This window comes from Ranitomeya imitator, chromosome 4 (genome assembly GCF_032444005.1).
Source record: "Ranitomeya imitator isolate aRanImi1 chromosome 4, aRanImi1.pri, whole genome shotgun sequence".
NCBI lineage: Eukaryota > Metazoa > Chordata > Amphibia > Anura > Dendrobatidae > Ranitomeya > Ranitomeya imitator.
In genome coordinates, this window is record NC_091285.1 from 528,416,847 (window position 1) to 528,438,415 (window position 21,569).

Below are 21,569 nucleotides of genomic sequence, written 5' to 3' on the forward strand. Positions count from 1 at the left end.
CAGGGACCAACTACCTGAGCAAAGCTCAGACAGCAACTGCCTAACTTCCGATCCAGGCCACCAGTATTACCTAAGTGTGAAGAGTGCCCTAATAAATAGGAGCAGAGCTCCCCCTAATGGCCTGGAGTGCAAAATGTGTTGTATGTTTGTGATACCTGGTTCGGTTGTCTTTCTTTACCTCCAAACGTAACATCACTCCCCCCTAGAGGGAAATTATATTACTGCAACGACCAGGACCCTGGGGCGCTGCACTTCCCTTATTTATAGGCTTCATGGTCTGGAGGAGGAGTTGGGGAGTCTAGAGGAGAGAGTAAGAGGAGAAGGATGTCTGGAACAGAGGGGCCGAGCAGTCAGGTGGGAGCTGCGAGCCCTGGAAAGAATGAGAATTTGAAGGAGTTGATTAGTGGAGAAGCTTAGAGGAAAGGAGCACAGAGGAGCAAGAGGCTCAGCAGGGGAACAGCGGAAGGACACCCCCAGAGCTAGAGTGCAGAAACCGGGTACTGGGAGCTCGAGGTCGTGTTGTTCTCCAGGACGTGCGACAGAACCGAAGGGCATAGGGCTGTATGTCAATTGCCCGCATCAAGTCTGAGGTGAAGCAGTAACCTGAGAGCCCAGGTCGTGATAGAGACCCTATAAACCGGCTCGCACTGCCTATCGTACAGACATCTGTCTTGGACAGGAGAGAGGGGACTTTGCAACCAAGTTTCAAGCTGCAGGGACCTCGCCAACTAAAGTAGCACAAGTAGGAAAGGCTTATGGACCTCAACTGGGAGAGGGATCACCTAATGCCTCCAAACCGGCCGGACCACGGTTACCCTGCACTTGGTACCCTGGACTGAGGACTGCTATCATCAGTAAACCAGGTAAAGACTGCAAACCTGTGTACTCGTTCTTTGCCATACCATCCACCACACCATTGGTACCCTACACCTGGGAAGCCCTGGGGACCCCGCTTCACCTGTGGGAAGCGTCACCATCTTGCTGCATACGATCACCCAAGAGGACCCCTTTAAGCAGCGTCGGTCCCCACCACAGTTGGCGTAGCAAACAATAAACTTTATTCATAAAACCCCTCAAAGACATTCCCCTTAAATTGGGCGCCCAGGGCCAAGGACAGGGTCGCAGCCACCGTGACATCCCCTTTAAGTCCCGGACCCGATACCGAGTACCCCACGGCCCAGGAGGGCGACTCATATACACCAGCACCTGTATATACATCAACCCCCAGCACCTGTATATACATCAGCCCCAGCACCTGTATATACACCAGCCCCAGCACCTGTATATACATCAGCCCCAGCACCTGTATATACACCAGCCCCAGCACCTGTATATACACCAGCCCCAGCACCTGTATATACACCAGCCCCAGCACCTGTATATACATCAGCCCCAGCACCTGTATATACACCAGCCCCAGCACCTGTATATACATCAGCCCCAGCACCTGTATATACATCAACCCCAGCACCTGTATATACATCAGCCCCAGCACCTGTATATACATCAACCCCCAGCACCTGTATATACATCAACCCCCAGCACCTGTATATACATCAACCCCCAGCACCTGTATATACATCAGCCCCAGCACCTGTATATACATCAGCCCCAGCACCTGTATATACATCAGCCCCAGCACCTGTATATACATCAGCCCCAGCATCTGTATATACATCAGCCCCAGCACCTGTATATACATCAGCCCCAGCACCTGTATATACATCAGCCCCAGCACCTGTATATACACCAGCCCCAGCACCTGTATATATATATATCAGCCCCAGCACCTGTATATACATCAGCTCCAGCACCTGTATATACATCAGCCCCAGCACCTGTATATACACCAACCCCAGCACCTGTATATACACCAACCCCAGCACCTGTATATATATCAGCTCCAGCACCTGTATATACACCAACCCCAGCACCTGTATATATATCAGCTCCAGCACCTGTATATACATCAGCCCCAGAACCTGTATATACATCAACCCCCAGCACCTGTATATACATCAACCCCCAGCACCTGTATATACATCAGCCCCAGCACCTGTATATACATCAGCCCCAGCACCTGTATATACACCAACCCCAGCACCTGTATATATATATCAGCCCCAGCACCTGTATATACATCAGCTCCAGCACCTGTCTATACATCAGCTCCGGCACCTGTATATACATCAGACCCTGTATATACATCAGCCCCAGAACCTGTATATACATCAGCACCTGTATAAACTCCAGCCCCGGCACCTGTATATACATCAGCCCCAGCACCTGTACTGTATATTCATCAGCCCCAGCACCTATATATACATCAGGCCCCTGCACCTGTCTATACATCAGCTCCGGCACCTGTATACACAGTACATCAGCCCCAGCACTTGTATATACATCAGCCCCAGCACTTGTATATACATCAGCCCCAGCACCTATATATACATCAGCCCCAGCACCTATATATACATCAGCCCCCAGCACCTGTATATATGCCAGCCCCTGTATATACATCAGCCCCAGCACCTATATACACATCAGCACCCATATAGACATCAGCCCCAGCACCTATATATACATCAGCCCCAGCACCTGTATATATGCCAGTCCCTGTATATACATCAGCCCCAGCACCTATATATACATCAGCTCCGGCACCTGTATATATATTAGCCCCGGCACCATCAGCCCCAGCACCCGTATATACATCAGCCCCGGCACCTGTATAAACAGTAAATCAGCCCCAGAACCTGTATATATCAGCCCCAGCACCTGTATATACATCAGCCCTGACACCATCAGCCCCTGCACCTGTAAATATCAGCCCCAGCACCTGTATACATCAGCCCCGGCACCTGTATATATCAGCCCCGGCACCTGTATATATCAGCCCAGGCACCTGTATATATCAGCCCCAGCACCTGTATATATCAGCCCCAGCACAGGTATATATATCAGCCCCAGCATCTGTATATATATCAACCCCAGCACCTGTATATATCAGCCCCAGCACATGTATATATATCAGCGACAGCATCTGTATATATCAGCCCCAGCACATGTATATATCAGCCCCAGCACATGTATATATCAGCCCCGGCACCTGTATATATCAGCCCCGGCACCTGTATATATCAGCCCCAGCACATGTATATATCAGCCCCAGCACATGTATATATATATCAGCCCCAGCACCTGTATATATCAGCCCCAGCAGCTGTATTTATATCAGACCCGGCACCTGTATATATCAGCCCCAGCACATGTATATATATCAGCGACAGCATCTGTATATATCAGCCCCAGCACATGTATATATCAGCCCCAGCACATGTATATATCAGCCCCGGCACCTGTATATATCAGCCCCGGCACCTGTATATATCAGCACCGGCACATGTATATATCAGCCCCAGCACCTCTATATATCAGCCCCAGCACCTGTATATATATCAGCCCCAGCACCTGTATATATATATCAGCCCCAGCACCTCTATATATCAGCCCCAGCACCTCTATATATCAGCCCCAGCACATGTATATATATCAGCCCCAGCACCTGTATATATATCAGCCCCAGCACATGCATACAGTGGGGCAAAAAAGTATTTAGTCAGTCAGCAATAGTGCAAGTTCCACCACTTAAAAAGATGAGAGGCGTCTGTAATTTACATCATAGGTAGACCTCAACTATGGGAGACAAACTGAGAAAAAAAAATCCAGAAAATCACATTGTCTGTTTTTTTATCATTTTTTTTGCATATTATGGTGGAAAATAAGTATTTGGTCAGAAACAAACAATCAAGATTTCTGGCTCTCACAGACCTGTAACTTCTTCCTTAAGAGTCTCCTCTTTCCTCCACTCATTACCTGTAGTAATGGCACCTGTTTAAACTTGTTATCAGTATAAAAAGACACCTGTGCACACCCTCAAACAGTCTGACTCCAAACTCCACTATGGTGAAGACCAAAGAGCTGTTAAAGGACACCAGAAACAAAATTGTAGCCCTGCACCAGGCTGGGAAGACTGAATCTGCAACAGCCAACCAGCTTGGAGTGAAGAAATCAACAGTGGGAGCAATAATTAGAAAATGGAAGACATACAAGACCACTGATAATCTCCCTCGATCTGGGGCTCCACGCAAAATCCCACCCCGTGGGGTCAGAATGATCACAAGAACGGTGAGCAAAAATCCCAGAACCACACGGGGGGACCTAGTGAATGAACTGCAGAGAGCTGGGACCAATGTTACAAGGCCTACCATAAGTAACACACTACGCCACCATGGACTCAGATCCTGCAGTGCCAGACGTGTCCCACTGCTTAAGCCAGTACATGTCCGGGCCCATCTGAAGTTTGCTAGAGAGCATTTGGATGATCCAGAGGAGTTTTGGGAGAATGTCCTATGGTCTGATGAAATCAAACTGGAACTGTTTGGTAGAAACACAACTTGTCGTGTTTGGAGGAAAAAGAATACTGAGTTGCATCCATCAAACACCATACCTACTGTAAAGCATGGTGGTGGAAACATCATGCTTTGGGGCTGTTTCTCTGCAAAGGGGCCAGGACGACTGATCCGGGTACATGAAAGAATGAATGGGGCCATGTATCGTGAGATTTTGAGTGCAAACCTCCTTCCATCAGCAAGGGCATTGAAGATGAAACGTGGCTGGGTCTTTCAACATGACAATGATCCAAAGCACACCGCCAGGGCAATGAAGGAGTGGCTTCGTAAGAAGCATTTCAAGGTCCTGGAGTGGCCTAGCCAGTCTCCAGATCTCAACCCTATAGAAAACCTTTGGAGGGAGTTGAAAGTCCGTGTTGCCAAGCGAAAAGCCAAAAACATCACTGCTCTAGAGGAGATCTGCATGGAGGAATGGGCCAACATACCAACAACAGTGTGTGGCAACCTTGTGAAGACTTACAGAAAACGTTTGACCTCTGTCATTGCCAACAAAGGATATATTACAAAGTATTGAGATGAAATTTTGTTTCTGACCAAATACTTATTTTCCACCATAATATGCAAATAAAATGTTAAAAAAACAGACAATGTGATTTTCAGGATTTTTTTTTCTCAGTTTGTCTCCCATAGTTGAGGTCTACCTATGATGTAAATTACAGACGCCTCTCATCTTTTTAAGTGGTGGAACTTGCACTATTGCTGACTGACTAAATACTTTTTTGCCCCACTGTATATATCAGCCCCAGCACCTGTATATATCAGCCCCAGCACATGTATATATATCAGCCCCAGCACATGCATATATATCAGCCCCAGCACCTGTATATATCAGCCCCAGCACATGTATATATATCAGCCCCAGCACATGCATATATATCAGCCCCGGCACCTGTATATATCAGCCCCAGCACCTGTATATATATCAGCCCCAGCACATGCATATATATCAGCCCCAGCACCTGTATATATCAGCCCCAGCACATGTATATATATCAGCCCCAGCACCTGTATATATATCAGCCCCAGCACATGCATATATCAGCCCCAGCACATGTATATATATCAGCCCCAGCACCTGTATATACAGGTCCTTCTCAAAAAATTAGCATATAGTGTTAAATTTCATTATTTACCATAATGTAACGATTACAATTAAACTTTCATATATTATAGATTCATTATCCACCAACTGAAATTTGTCAGGTCTTTTATTGTTTTAATACTGATGATTTTGGCATACAACTCCTGATAACCCAAAAAACCTGTCTCAATAAATTAGCATATTTCACCCATCCAATCAAATAAAAGTGTTTTTTAATAACAAACAAAAAAACCAACAAATAATAATGTTCAGTTATGCACTCAATACTTGGTCGGGAATCCTTTGGCAGAAATGACTGCTTCAATGCGGCGTGGCATGGAGGCAATCAGCCTGTGACACTGCTGAGATGTTATGGAGGCCCAGGATGCTTCAATAGCGGCCTTAAGCTCATCCAGAGTGTTGGGTCTTGCGTCTCTCAACTTTCTCTTCACAATATCCCACAGATTCTCTATGGGGTTCAGGTCAGGAGAGTTGGCAGGCCAATTGAGCACAGTAATACCATGGTCAGTAAACCATTTACCAGTGGTTTTGGCACTGTGAGCAGGTGCCAGGTCGTGCTGAAAAATGAAATCTTCATCTCCATAAAGCATTTCAGCCAATGGAAGAATGAAGTGCTCCAAAATCTCCTGATAGCTAGCTGCATTGACCCTGCCCTTGATGAAACACAGTGGACCAACACCAGCAGCTGACATGGCACCCCACACCATCACAGACTGTGGGTACTTGACACTGGACTTCAGGCATTTTGGCATTTCCTTCTCCCCAGTCTTCCTCCAGACTCTGGCACCTTGATTTCCGAATGACATGCAAAATTTGCTTTCATCAGAAAAAAGTACTTGGGACCACTTAGCAACAGTCCAGTGCTGCTTCTCTGTAGCCCAGGTCAGGCGCCTCTGCCGCTGTTTATGGTTCAAAAGTGGCTTTACCTGGGGAATGCGGCACCTGTGGCCCATTTCCTGCACACGCCTGTGCACGGTGGCTCTGGATGTTTCCACACCAGACTCAGTCCACTGCTTCCTCAGGTTCCCCAAGGTCTGGAATCGGTCCTTCTCCACAATCTTCCTCAGGGTCCGGTCTCCTCTTCTCGTTGTACAGCGTTTTCTGCCACATTGTTTCCTTCCAACAGACTTACCATTGAGGTGCCTTGATACAGCACTCTGGGAACAGCCTATTTGTTGAGAAATTTCTTTCTGGGTCTTACCCTCTTGCTTGAGGGTGTCAATGATGGCCTTCTTGACATCTGTCAGGTCGCTAGTCTTACCCATGATGGGGGTTTTGAGTAATGAACCAGGCAGGGAGTTTATAAAAGCCTCAGGTATCTTTTGCATGTGTTTAGAGTTAATTAGTTGATTCAGAAGATTAGGGTAATAGGTCGTTTAGAGAACCTTTTCTTGATATGCTAATTTATTGAGACAGGTTTTTTGGGTTATCAGGAGTTGTATGCCAAAATCATCAGTATTAAAACAATAAAAGACCTGACAAATTTCAGTTGGTGGATAATGAATCTATAATATATGAAAGTTTAATTGTAATCATTACATTATGGTAAATAATGAAATTTAACACTATATGCTAATTTTTTGAGAAGGACCTGTATATCAGCCCCAGCACATGCATATAAATCAGCCCCAGCACCTGTATATATCAGCCCCAGCACATGTATATATCAGCCCCGGCACCTGTATATATATCAGCCCCAGCACCTGTATATATCAGACCCAGCACATGTATATACATCAGCCCCAGAATCTGTATATATCAGCTCCAGCACCTATATAAATCAGCCCCGGTACCTGTATATATCAGCCCCGGTACCTGTATATATCAGCCCCGGCACCTGTATATATCAGCCCCGGAACACATGTATATATCAGCCCCAGCACATGTATATATATCAGTCCCTGCACCTGTATATATCAGCCCCGGCACCTGTATATATCAGCCCCAGCACCTGTATATATCAGCCCCGGTACCTGTATATATCAGTACCGGCACCTGTATATATCAGCCCCAGCACATGTATATATCAGCCCCAGCACATGTATATATATCAGCCCCGGCACCTGTATATATCAGCCCCGGTACCTGTATATATCAGCCCCGGCATCTGTATATATCAGCCCCGGCACATGTATATATCAGCCCCGGCACATGTATATATCAGCCCCAGCACATGTATATATATCAGCCCCAGCACATGTATATATATCAGCCCCAGCACCTGTATATATCAGCCCCAGCCGCTGTATATATATCAGCCCTGGCAACTGTATATATCAGCCCCAGCACCTGTATATATACCAACCCCGGCACCTGTATATATCAGCCCCGACACCTGTATATATCAGCCCCAGCACATGTATATATCAGCCCCAGCACATGTATATATATCAGCCCCAGCACATGTATATATATCAGCCCCAGCACCTGTATATATCAGCCTTGGCACCTGTATATATCAGCCCCGGCACCTGTATATATCAGCCCCGACACCTGCATATATCAGCCCCGGCACCTGTATATATCAGCCCTGGCACCTGTATATATCAGCCCCAGCACATGTATATATATCAGCGACAGCATCTGTATATATCAGCCCAGCACATGTATATATCAGCCCCAGCACATGTATATATCAGCCCCTGCACATGTATATATATCAGTCCCAGCACCTGTATATATCAGCCCCGGCACATGTATATATATCAGCCCCTGCACATGTATATATCAGCCCCAGCACCTGTATACATCCGCCCAGGCACCTGTATATATCAGCCCCAGCACCTGTATATATATCAGCGACAGCACCTGTATATATCAGCCTCAGCACATGTATATATATCAGCCCCAGCACCTGTATATATATCAGCCCCAGCACCTGTATATATCAGCCCCAGCCGCTGTATATATATCAGCCCTGGGAACTGTATATATCAGCCCCAGCACCTGTATATATACCAACCCCGGCACCTGTATATATCAGCCGCGACACCTGTATATATCAGCCCAAGCACATGTATATATATCAGCCCCAGCATCTGTATATATCAGCCCCGGAACCTGTATATATCAGCCTCGGCACCTGTATATATCAGCCCAGGCACCTGTATATATCAGCCCCAGCACCTGTATATATCAGCCCCAGCACAGGTATATATATCAGCCTCAGCACCTGTATATATATCAGCCCCAGCACCTGTATATATCAGCCCCAGCACATGTATATATATCAGCGACAGCATCTGTATATATCAGCCCCAGCACATGTATATATCAGCCCCAGCACATGTATATATCAGCCCCTGCACATGTATATATATCAGTCCCAGCACCTGTATGTTAGCCCCGGCACCTGTATATATCAGCCCCGTCACCTGTATATATCAGCCCCAGCACATGTATATATATCAGCCCCGGCACCTGTATATATCAGCCCCAGCACATGTATATATATCAGCCCCGGCACCTGTTTATATCAGCCCCAGCACCTGTATATATCAGCCCCAGCACATGTATATATATCAGCCCCAGCACCTGTATATATCAGCCCCAGCACATGTATATATCAGCCCCAGCAGCTGTATATAAATCAACCCCGGCACCTGTATATACAGTTAGGGCCAGAAATATTTGGACAGTGACACAATTTTCGCGAGTTGGGCTCTGCATGCCACCACATTGGATTTGAAATGAAACCTCTACAACAGAATTCAAGTGCAGATTGTAACGTTTAATTTGAAGGGTTGAACAAAAATATCTGATAGAAAATGTAGGAATTGTACACATTTCTTTACAAACACTCCACATTTTAGGAGGTCAAAAGTAATTGGACAAATAAACATAACCCAAACAAAATATTTTTATTTTCAATATTTTGTTGCAAATCCTTTGGAGGCAATCACTGCCTTAAGTCTGGAACCCATGGACATCACCAAACGCTGGGTTTCCTCCTTCTTAATGCTTTGCCAGGTCTTTACAGCCGCAGCCTTCAGGTCTTGCTTGTTTGTGGGTCTTTCCGTCTTAAGTCTGGATTTCAGCAAGTGAAATGCATGCTCAATTGGGTTTAGATCTGGAGATTGACTTGGCCATTGCAGAATGTTCCACTTTTTGGCACTCATGAACTCCTGGGTAGCTTTGGCTGTATGCTTGGGGTCATTGTCCATCTGTACTATGAAGCGCCGTCCAATCAACTTTGCAGCATTTGGCTGAATCTGGGCTGAAAGTATATCCCGGTACACTTCAGAATTCATACGGCTACTCTTGTCTGCTCTTATGTCATCAATAAACACAAGTGACCCAGTGCCATTGAAAGCCATGCATGCCCATGCCATCACGTTGCCTCCACCATGTTTTACAGAGGATGTGGTGTGCCTTGGATCATGTGCCGTTCCCTTTCTTCTCCAAACTTTTTTTCTTCCCATCATTCTGGTACAGGTTGATCTTTGTCTCATCTGTCCATAGAATACTTTTCCAGAACTGAGCTGGCTTCTTGAGGTGTTTTTCTGCAAATTTAACTCTGGCCTGTCTATTTTTGGTATTGATGAATGGTTTGCATCTAGATGTGAACCCTTTGTATTTACTGTCATGGAGTCTTCTCTTTACTGTTGACTTAGAGACAGATACACCTACTTCACTGAGAGTGTTCTGGACTTCAGTTGATGTTGTGAACGGGTTCTTCTTCACCAAATTAAGTATGCGGCGATCATCCACCACTGTTGTCATCCGTGGACGCCCAGGCCTTTTTGAGTTCCCAAGCTCACCAGTCAATTCTTTTTTTCTCAGAATGTACCCAACTGTTGATTTTGCTACTCCAAGCATGTCTGCTATCTCTCTGATGGATTTTTTCTTTTTTTTCAGCCTCAGGATGTTCTGCTTCACCTCAATTGAGAGTTCCTTTGACCGCATGTTGTCTGCTCACAGCAACAGCTTCAAAATGCAAAACCACACACCTGGAATCCACCCCTGACCTTTTAACTACTTCATTGATTACAGGTTAACGAGGGAGACGCCTTCAGAGTTAATTGCAGCCCTTAGAGTCCATTGTCCAATTACTTTTGGTCCCTTGAAAAAGAGGACGCTATGCATTACAGAGCTATGATTCCTAAACCCTTTCTCCGATTTGGATGTGGAAACTATCATATTGCAGCTGGGAGTGTGCACTTTCAGCCCATATTATATATATAATTGTATTTCTGAACATGTTTTTGTAAACAGCTAAAATAACAAAACTTGTGTCACTGTCCAAATATTTCTGGCCCTAACTGTATATCAGCCCCAGCACCTGTATATATCAGCCCCAGCACATGTATATATCAGCCCCAGCACATGTATATATATCAGCCCCGACACCTGTATATATCAGCCCCAGCACATGTATATATCAGCCCCAGCAGCTGTATGTATATATCAGCCCCAGCAGCTGTATATATATATTAGCCCCGGCACCTGTATATATCAGCCCCAGCACCTGTAAATATCAGCCCCAGCACCTGTATATATCAGCCCCAGCACCTGTATATATCAGCCCCAGCACATGTATATATATCAGCCCCTGCACATGTATATATCAGCCCCTGCACATGTATATATATCAGCCCCAGCACCTGTATGTATATCAGCCCCAGCACCTGTATGTATATCAGCCCCAGCAGCTGTGTATATATATTAGCCCCGGTACCTGTATATATCGGCCCCAGCACCTGTATATATCAGCCCCAGCACCTGTATATATCAGCCCCAGCACCTGCATATACATCAGCCCCAGCACCTGTATATATCAGCCCCAGCACCTGTATATATCAGCCCCAGCACCTGTATATATATCAGCCCCAGCACCTGTATGTATATCAGCCCCAGCACCTGTATATATATCAGCCCCAGCACCTGTATATATATCAGCCCCAGCACCTGTATATATATCAGCCCCAGCACCTGTATATATCAGCCCCAGCACCTGTATATATATCAGCCCCAGCATATATCAGCCCCAGCACCTGTATATATATCAGCCCCAGCACCTGTATATATCAGCCCCAGCACCTGTATATATATCAGCCCCAGCACCTGTATATACATCAGCCCCAGCACCTGTATATATCAGCCCCAGCACATGTATATATATCAGCCCCAGCACCTGTATGTATATCAGCCCCAGCACCTGTATATATATCAGCCCCAGCACCTGCATATACATCAGCCCCAGCACCTGTATATATCAGCCCCAGCACCTGTATATATCAGCCCCAGCACCTGTATATATATCAGCCCCAGCACCTGTATGTATATCAGCCCCAGCACCTGTATATATATCAGCCCCAGCATATATCAGCCCCAGCACCTGTATATATATCAGCCCCAGCACCTGTATATATCAGCCCCAGCACCTGTATATATATCAGCCCCAGCACCTGTATATATCAGCCCCGGCACTTGTATATATCAACCCCAGCAGCTGTATATATATCAGCCCCGGTACCTGTATATATCAGCCCCGGTACCTGAATATATATCAGCCCCAGCACCTGTATATATATCAGCCCCAGCACCTGTATATACATCAGCCCCAGCATCTGTATATATCAGCCCCAGCACCTGTATATATCAGCCACTGCACATGTATATATCAGCCCCTGCACATGTATATATATATCAGCCCCAGCACCTGTATGTATATCAGCCCCAGCACCTGTATGTATATCAGCCCCAGCAGCTGTGTATATATATTAGCCCCGGTACCTGTATATATCGGCCCCAGCACCTGTATATATCAGCCCCAGCACCTGTATATATCAGCCCCAGCACTTGCATATACATCAGCCCCAGCACCTGTATATATCAGCCCCAGCACCTGTATATATCAGCCCCAGTACCTGTATATATATCAGCCCCAGCATATATCAGCCCCAGCACCTGTATATATATCAGCCCCAGCACCTGTATATATATCAGCCCCAGCACCTGTATATACATCAGCCCCAGCACCTGTATATATATCAGCCCCAGCACCTGTATATATATCAGCCCCAGCATATATCAGCCCCAGCACCTGTATGTATATCAGCCCCAGCACCTGTATATACATCAGCCCCAGCACCTGTATATATATCAGCCCCAGCATATATCAGCCCCAGCACCTGTATGTATATCAGCCCCAGCACCTGTATATACATCAGCCCCAGCACCTGTATATATATCAGCCCCAGCATATATCAGCCCCAGCACCTATATATATATCAGCCCCAGCACCTGTATATATATCAGCCCCAGCACCTGTATATATATCAGCCCCAGCACCTGTATATATCAGCCCCAGCACCTGTATATACATCAGCCCCAGCACAGGTATATATATCAGCCCCAGCACCTGTATATATATCAGCCCCAGCATATATCAGCCCCAGCACCTATATATATATCAGCCCCAGCACCTGTATATATATCAGCCCCAGCACCTGTATATATATCAGCCCCAGCACCTGTATATATATCAGCCCCAGCACCTGTATATATATCAGCCCCAGCACCTGTATATATATCAGCCCCAGCACCTGTATATATATCGGCCCCGGTACCTGAATATATATCAGCCCCAGCACCTGTATATATCAGCCCCGGCACTTGTATATATCAACCCCAGCAGCTGTATATATATCAGCCCCGGTACCTGTATATATCAGCCCCGGTACCTGAATATATATCAGCCCCAGCACCTGTATATATATCAGCCCCAGCACCTGTATATACATCAGCCCCAGCACCTGTATATATCAGCCCCAGCACCTGTATATATCAGCCCCAGCACCTGTATATATATCAGTCCCGGTACCTGTATATATCAGCCCCGGTACCTGAATATATATCAGCCCCAGCACCTGTATATACATCAGCCCCAGCACCTGTATATACATCAGCCCCAGCACCTGTATATATCAGCCCCAGCACCTGTATATATCAGCCCCAGCACCTGTATATATATCAGTCCCGGTACCTGTATATATCAGCCCCGGTACCTGAATATATATCAGCCCCAGCACCTGTATATACATCAGCCCCAGCACCTGTATATACATCAGCCCCAGCACCTGTATATATCAGCCCCAGCACCTGTATATATCAGCCCCAGCACCTGTATATATCAGCCCCGGCACCTGTATATATCAGCCCCAGCTTGGAGCATAAGACCCTCACACGGGGCTGATCACTGTAACTGAGCCCGCACAGCACTAATAAAACTTTCATCCCAATATACACGAGCGGTAACTATGGGTCGTTGCTATGGACGCTTTGCTTCTGTTCTCTCCACTGCCGGTCCTACCGTACAAATGGCCGCAGTCCCCGGAGTGGTTACCGCTTCATTCTCATACATAACGCAGCCGGTCACTCACCCGACGCCCGGGCCTCCCAGGGACAACAACTTACCGGTAACCATGGAAACCGGGCACAGCCACCACTGTAGGGGGCGGGGTGGACAGACGGGATGTTGGGTCACTGCACAGGGCAGTAATGGCAAATCCCACAGCGGCCGTAACATGGGGGAACATCCTACGCAAGGGACCACCCTCCCGGGAAAAGGTGGGGGGCACAGATGTGTGTGGGTAATATACACACCGAGTAATGTATACTGTTATGTAGTGACTGAGCTATTAATACATATGTGTACTGCTATATAGTAATGTATACTGCTATATATATACTGATTTATACTGCTATATAGTAATGTATACTGCTATATATATATATATATATACTGATTTATACTGCCATATAGTAATGTATACTGCTATATATACTGATTTATACTGCTATATAGTAATGTATACTGCTATATATATATATATATATATATATAATTTATACTGCCATATAGTAATGTATACTGCTATATATATATATATATATATATATATACTGATTTATACTGCTATATATATATACTGATTTATACTGCTATATAGTAATGTATACTTCTATATATATATATATATATATATATATATATATACTGATTTATACTGCTATATAGTAATGTATACTGCTATATATATACTGATTTATACTGCTATATAGTAATGTATACTGATATATATATATATATATATATATATATATATATACTGATTTATACTGCTATATAGTAATGTATACTTCTATATATATATACTGATTTATACTGCTATATAGTAATGTATACTTCTATATATATATATATACTGATTTATACTGCTATATAGTAATGTATACTGCTATATATATACTGATTTATACTGCTATATAGTAATGTATACTGCTATATATATATATACTGATTTATACTGCTATATAGTAATGTATACTTCTATATATATATATACTGATTTATACTGCTATATAGTAATGTATACTGCTATATATATACTGATTTATACTGCTATATAGTAATGTATACTGCTATATATATACTGATTTATACTGCTATATAGTAATGTATACTGCTATATATATACTGATTTATACTGCTATATAGTAATGTATACTTCTATATATATATACTGATGTATACTGCTATATAGTAATGTATACTTCTATATATATATACTGATTTATACTGCTATATAGTAATGTATACTGCTATATAAATATATATATATATACTGATTTATACTGCTATATAGTAATGTATACTGCTATATATATATACTGATTTATACTGCTATATAGTAATGTATACTGCTATATATATACTGATTTATACTGCTATATAGTAATGTATACTGCTATATATATATATATACTGATTTATACTGCTATATAGTAATGTATACTGCTATATATATATATATACCGATTTATACTGCTATATAGTAATGTATACTGCTATATATATACTGATTTATACTGCTATATAGTAATGTATACTTCTATATATATATACTGATTTATACTGCTATATAGTAATGTATACTGCTATATATATACTGATTTATACTGCTATATAGTAATGTATACTTCTATATATATATATACTGATTTATACTGCTATATAGTAATGTATGCTTATATATACTGATACATTTACTGCTATATATACTGATTTATACTGCTATATACTGTAACATTTACTGCTATATACTGATACATGTACTGCTATATACCGATATATACTGCTATATACTGATACATGTACTGCTATATACTGATACATGTACAGCTATATACTGATACATGTACTGCTATATACCGATATATACTGCTATATACTGATACATGTACTGCTATATACCGATATATACTGCTATATACTGATACATGTACTGCTATATACCGATATATACTGCTATATACTGATACATGTACTGCTATATACCGATATATACTGCTATATACTGATACATGTACTGCTATATACTGATACATGTACAGCTATATACTGATACATGTACTGCTATATACTGATACATGTACAGCTATATACTAATACATGTACTGCTATATACTGATACATGTACAGCTATATACCGATATATACTGCTATATACTGATACATGTACTGCTATATACTGACACATGTACTGCTATATACCGATATATACTGCTATATACTGATACATGTACTGCTATATACTGATACATGTACTGCTATATACTGATACATGTACTGCTATATACTGATACATGTACAGCTATATACTAATACATGTACAGCTATATACTGATACATGTACAGCTATATACTGATATATACTGCTATATACTGATACATGTACTGCTATATACTGACACATGTACTGCTATATATCGATATATACTGCTATATACTGATACATGTACTGCTATATACTGATACATGTACTGCTATATACCGATATATACTGCTATATACTGATACATGTACAGCTATATACCGATATATACTGCTATATACTGATACATGTACTGCTATATACTGATACATGTACTGCTATATACCGATATATACTGCTATATACTGATACATGTACAGCTATATACTGATACATGTACTGCTATATACTGATACATGTACTGCTATATACTGATACATGTACAGCTATATACTGATACATGTACTGCTATATACTGATACATGTACTGCTATATACTGATACATGTACTGCTATATACTGATACATGTACAGCTATATACTGATACATGTACTGCTATATACTGATACATGTACTGCTATATACCGATATATACTGCTATATACTGATACATGTACTGCTATATACTGATACATGTACTGCTATATACTGATACATGTACTGCTATATACTGATACATGTACTGCTATATACTGATACATGTACAGCTATATACTGATACATGTACTGCTATATACTGATACATGTACTGCTATATACCGATATATACTGCTATATACTGATACATGTACTGCTATATACTGATACATGTACTGCTATATACCGATATATACTGCTATATACTGATACATGTACAGTAGTGTTGAGCATTCCGATACCGCAAGTATCGGGTATCGGCCGATATTTGCGGTATCGGAATTCCGATACCGAATTCCGATACTTCCCGCGTATCGGATACCGGAATCGGAAGTTCCCAGAATTCAAACTGAACGCAGCAGCCAATGAGGAATGATTGGAAGTGTGGGCACATCCTGTTTAGCATGGTGGGCATGTAAGTACTGGCAAGGCTTGGATTGGCTGCTGAAATGATGTCACTCTGCACTATAAAAAACGCTGCCGCCATTTTGCGCTCACTCTGCTGTGATTTCAGTTAGGGACAGGACGCTGTGTTCTAACTGAGGGCCAGTCGAGCTAGCTAATTGCTTTATTTTCCTTTCCAAAGGCTAATTTAGCAAAACACTGTGTGTTCTTCACTGTTCACCTTGCTCTTGCCTTGCAGCGCTGTTTTAACAGCGTTCTGCAAGGTCTCTGTGTGTGTGTGTGTGCAGCTCACTCTGTAGTCTGTGTGCAGCCATATACCCGGTTGTATTCAGCTCAGGGGGGGTTCACACTGCCTCACACAGTTGTCCTTTTTTGCTCTTAGTGCAGCCTGCTGCACATTTTTTCTCAAATTTCCTATTAGTGTTTTTGCACCAGTCTCCAGCTCTATTGTGGAAAAACACTACATAGGATAACCTAGAGGGGGTTTTTTGGGCCTTGCAGCGCCGTTTACGGCTGTCTGCACGGTCTCCGTGTGAGCCCAGCTCACCCTGTAGTCTGTGTGCAGCCATAGCCGGTTGGATTCAGCTCAGGGTTCGTTACTGGCTCATACCTTGAGAAAAATTTTACTTTTTTTCAAATAGTGCAGCCTGTTTAAAATTTGAAAAAAAAAATTCCTATTAGTGTCTTTCCACTCGTATCCAGCTAAATAGTGGAAAAACACTATATAGGATAACCTAGAGGAGGGTTTTTTGGCCTTGCAGCGCCGTTTACGGCTGTCTGCACGGTCTCCGTGTGAGCCCAGCTCGCCCTGTAGTCTGTGTGCAGCCATAGCCGGTTGGATTCAGCTCAGGGTTCGTTACTGGCTCATACCTAGAGAAAAATTTTACTTTTTTTCAAATAGTGCAGCCTGTTTAAAATTTGAAAAACAAAAATTCCTATTAGTGTCTTTCCACTCGTATCCAGCTAAATAGTGGAAAAACACTATATAGGATAACCTAGAGGAGGGTTTTTTGGCCTTGCAGCGCCGTTTACGGCTGTCTGCACGGTCTCTGTGTGAGCGCAGCTCGCCCTGTAGTCTGTGTGCAGCCATAGCCGGTTGGATTCAGCTCAGGGTGCGTTACTGCCTCATACCTTGAAAAACAATTTCCTTTTTTTCAAATAGTGCAGCCAGTTTAAAATTTGAAAAAAAAAATTCCTATTAGTGTCTTTCCACTCGTATCCAGCTAAATAGTGGAAAAACACTATATAGGATAACCTAGAGGAGGTTTTTTTGGCCTTGCAGCGCCGTTTACGGCTGTCTGCACGGTCTCCGTGTGAGCCCAGCTCGCCCTGTAGTCTGTGTGCAGCCATAGCCGGTTGGATTCAGCTCAGGGTTTGTTACTGGCTCATACCTTGAGAAAAATTTTACTTTTTTTCAAATAGTGCAGCCTGTTTAAAATTTGAAAAAAAAAATTCCTATTAGTGTCTTTCCACTCGTATCCAGCTAAATAGTGGAAAAACACTATATAGGATAACCTAGAGGAGGGTTTTTTGGCCTTGCAGCGCCGTTTACGGCTGTCTGCACGGTCTCTGTGTGAGCGCAGCTCGCCCTGTAGTCTGTGTGCAGCCATAGCCGGTTGGATTCAGCTCAGGGTGCGTTACTGCCTCATACCTTGAAAAACAATTTCCTTTTTTTCAAATAGTGCAGCCAGTTTAAAATTTGAAAAAAAAAATTCCTATTAGTGTCTTTCCACTCGTATCCAGCTAAATAGTGGAAAAACACTATATAGGATAACCGAGAGGAGGGTTTTTTGGCCTTGCAGCGCCGTTTACGGCTGTCTGCACGGTCTCCGTGTGATTTAAACTAGCTCTGTAGCCCGATCTGCACCAAAAAAAAAGTTAAGTTCACCAAACACAACTTAACACTTGTGTAGGCCACATTTGAAAAATAATAAAGTTTAGTCCACAATTTACAACATTAGTGTTTCTTACACCTGTTAGGAGGAGCATTTCAGGAATAAGCACACTAAGGCCTTAGTACTTTTCTGCTTATCTTTATCTGTCAACCAAGATGAAGAGGGCAGGGAGTAAGGCACGTGGGCGTGGGCGCGGAGCAGGGAGAGGAGCAGGGAGAGGACGTGGTGATTCTGTGCCTGCTGCGGGCGCCGGTGACTCGTCGTCACTCAGTTTCAGCAGGGAACAGTCCTTCATGCGCAGCTTTGTCGGAGAGCGCCGTGCACCGCTGCTACGTGAAGACCAAATTGAAGCCGTTGTCGGGTGGATGGCAGCTAACGCCTCGGCATCGACTTCGGTTAGTGCCACATCCTCTCAGGCACAGAGCACTGGAGAGCAGCCATCTGTCTCTTCACCACCTGCCAAATTGGCCAGGCAGTCAGAGAGCCCAGGACAGGAGCCGTCTCTACTTCTGTTCTCTGAATCTCTTGGCTTGGAAACAGGGGGCCAGCCAAGCAGCATTGGAGAAATGGAAGAAGAGGCAGTGTGCAGTGATGCCCAAAAGCTTTATCTCTCTGACTCTGAAGAGGCAGGTGGGCCAGTGCCTCCGGTGACCACAGCGCAGTACGCATCTGATGATGAAACTCAGGTGCCGCTTTCTGATGCGTACTGTGCTGCCGAGACTACCCAGGAGGAGCAGTTGGTGGCAGAGGGTAGTGGAGATGATGAGGTCCTTGACCCATCGTGGCGTGAGGAACAGGAAGGTGGTGGGAGCAGCTCTGAGGAAGAGCTTCCCCTTACGGGCCAAAGAGGGAGAGGGAGGGGGAAGACTGCGGAGCCTGTAGCCTCCACTTTGGCACCCGTTAGGAGCCTGTCTCTTTCCAAAGCCAAAAAGGGCACTCCCAAGACTTGCAGTGCCTGGTCCTTTTTTGACACAGTTGCAGATGACATTTGTTTTGTCAAATGCAAGCTGTGTCATCAGAAAGTAAAAAGAGGTAAAAGTGTCAGCAACCGCAATACCACAAATATGTGGAAACATGTGCGGAACAGGCACGCGGTGGAGTTACAGAAACACAGTGAAGACGTAGGCCAACCAACAGCGGCAGCTACCACCTCTTCATCTCGTGTTGCCTCTTCCTCCACTGTTGTCCAGAGACCTAGTGTAATTCCACCCACAGCACCACCTTCCCAGTCATCCTCACACTCCCAGTCTACTCTACAGCCATCGGTAGTCCAGGCATGGGAGAAAAGGCGGGCATTCTCGGCCAACCACCCCCGAGCACAGGCTCTGAATGCAGGCATTGCCAAACTGTTGTCCCTGGAAATGCTCTCGTTCAGGCTGGTGGAGACTGACAGCTTCCGTGACTTGATGGCATTGGCAGTCCCACAGTACAAGGTGCCCAGCCGCTTTTACTTCAGCAGGCAGGCTGTCCCTGCCCTGCACAGGTATGTTGAGGCAAACATAAAACATGCGCTACTAAACGCCGTCAGTAGCAAGGTCCACCTCACCACCGATGTGTGGACCAGTCAGCATGGACAGGGGCGATATGTTTCCCTCACTGCCCATTGGGTTAATGTTGTTGAGCCAGGTACAGATCGTGCGAGTGGCGCAGGACGTGTCCTGCCCACTCCAAGGATTGCAGGAATCCAGTCTGTACGCATCGACTCCTCCTCTGACACCAGTTCCTCTGATTCCTCTCTGCAGGATCCGTCACAGTCCACCTCCACATGGACCCGTGAACGTTTACCTATGACCGACATGAGCACAGCCGTGGCCAAACGTCAGCAGGCCGTCTTGAAACTAGTTTCATTGGGGCATCGAAGCCACACAGCGCAGGAGCTCTGGAATGCCATCAAGCAGGAGAGCGATGTGTGGTTACTGCCAGCGAATCTCCAGCCAGGCATGGTAGTGTGTGACAATGGCCGAAATCTGGTGGCAGCTTTGGCCCTTGGCAACCTCACTCACATCCCATGTCTGGCACATGTGCTCAATTTGGTTGTGCAGAGTTTTCTGAGGGACTATCCGGATCTTGATGCCCTGCTGCACAAGGTCCGCCTAGAGTGTGCTCACTTGCGGCGTTCCAGCTTGGCCAGATCCCGCATTGCTGCTCTGCAGCGCCGATTCCGCCTTCCGGAACACCGCATCATATGTGACCTACCTACCCGGTGGAATTCCACGTTACATATGTTGGAGCGGTTGTGTGAGCAGCAGCAAGCAGTTATGGAGTACCAGCTGCATCAGGCGCAAAGAAGTCGCAGTCAGCGCCGATCAGACTTCACAACCACAGACTGGGCCACTATGAAGGACGTCTGCCAGGTTTTGCGTCCTTTTGATTATTCCATGCGGATGGCAAGTGCAGATGATGCACTAGTCAGCATGACTGTCCCCCTTATCTGCCTGCTTCAGCAAACTTTGCAAGGGT

At 44.5% G+C, this 21,569-nt stretch overlaps 1 protein-coding gene across 1 annotated transcript in view; it reads right to left on the reverse strand.

Moving 5' to 3' along the window:
- Positions 1-13,974, reverse strand: part of TTLL13 (tubulin tyrosine ligase like 13) — a 131,943-nt gene extending 117,969 nt beyond the window's left edge. The window contains exon 1 of the mRNA XM_069766170.1: positions 13,889-13,974. The gene's annotated coding sequence lies outside the window, so the exon portion shown is untranslated. The remainder of the gene's footprint in view (positions 1-13,888) is intronic.
- Positions 13,975-21,569: the final 7,595 nt, after the last annotated feature.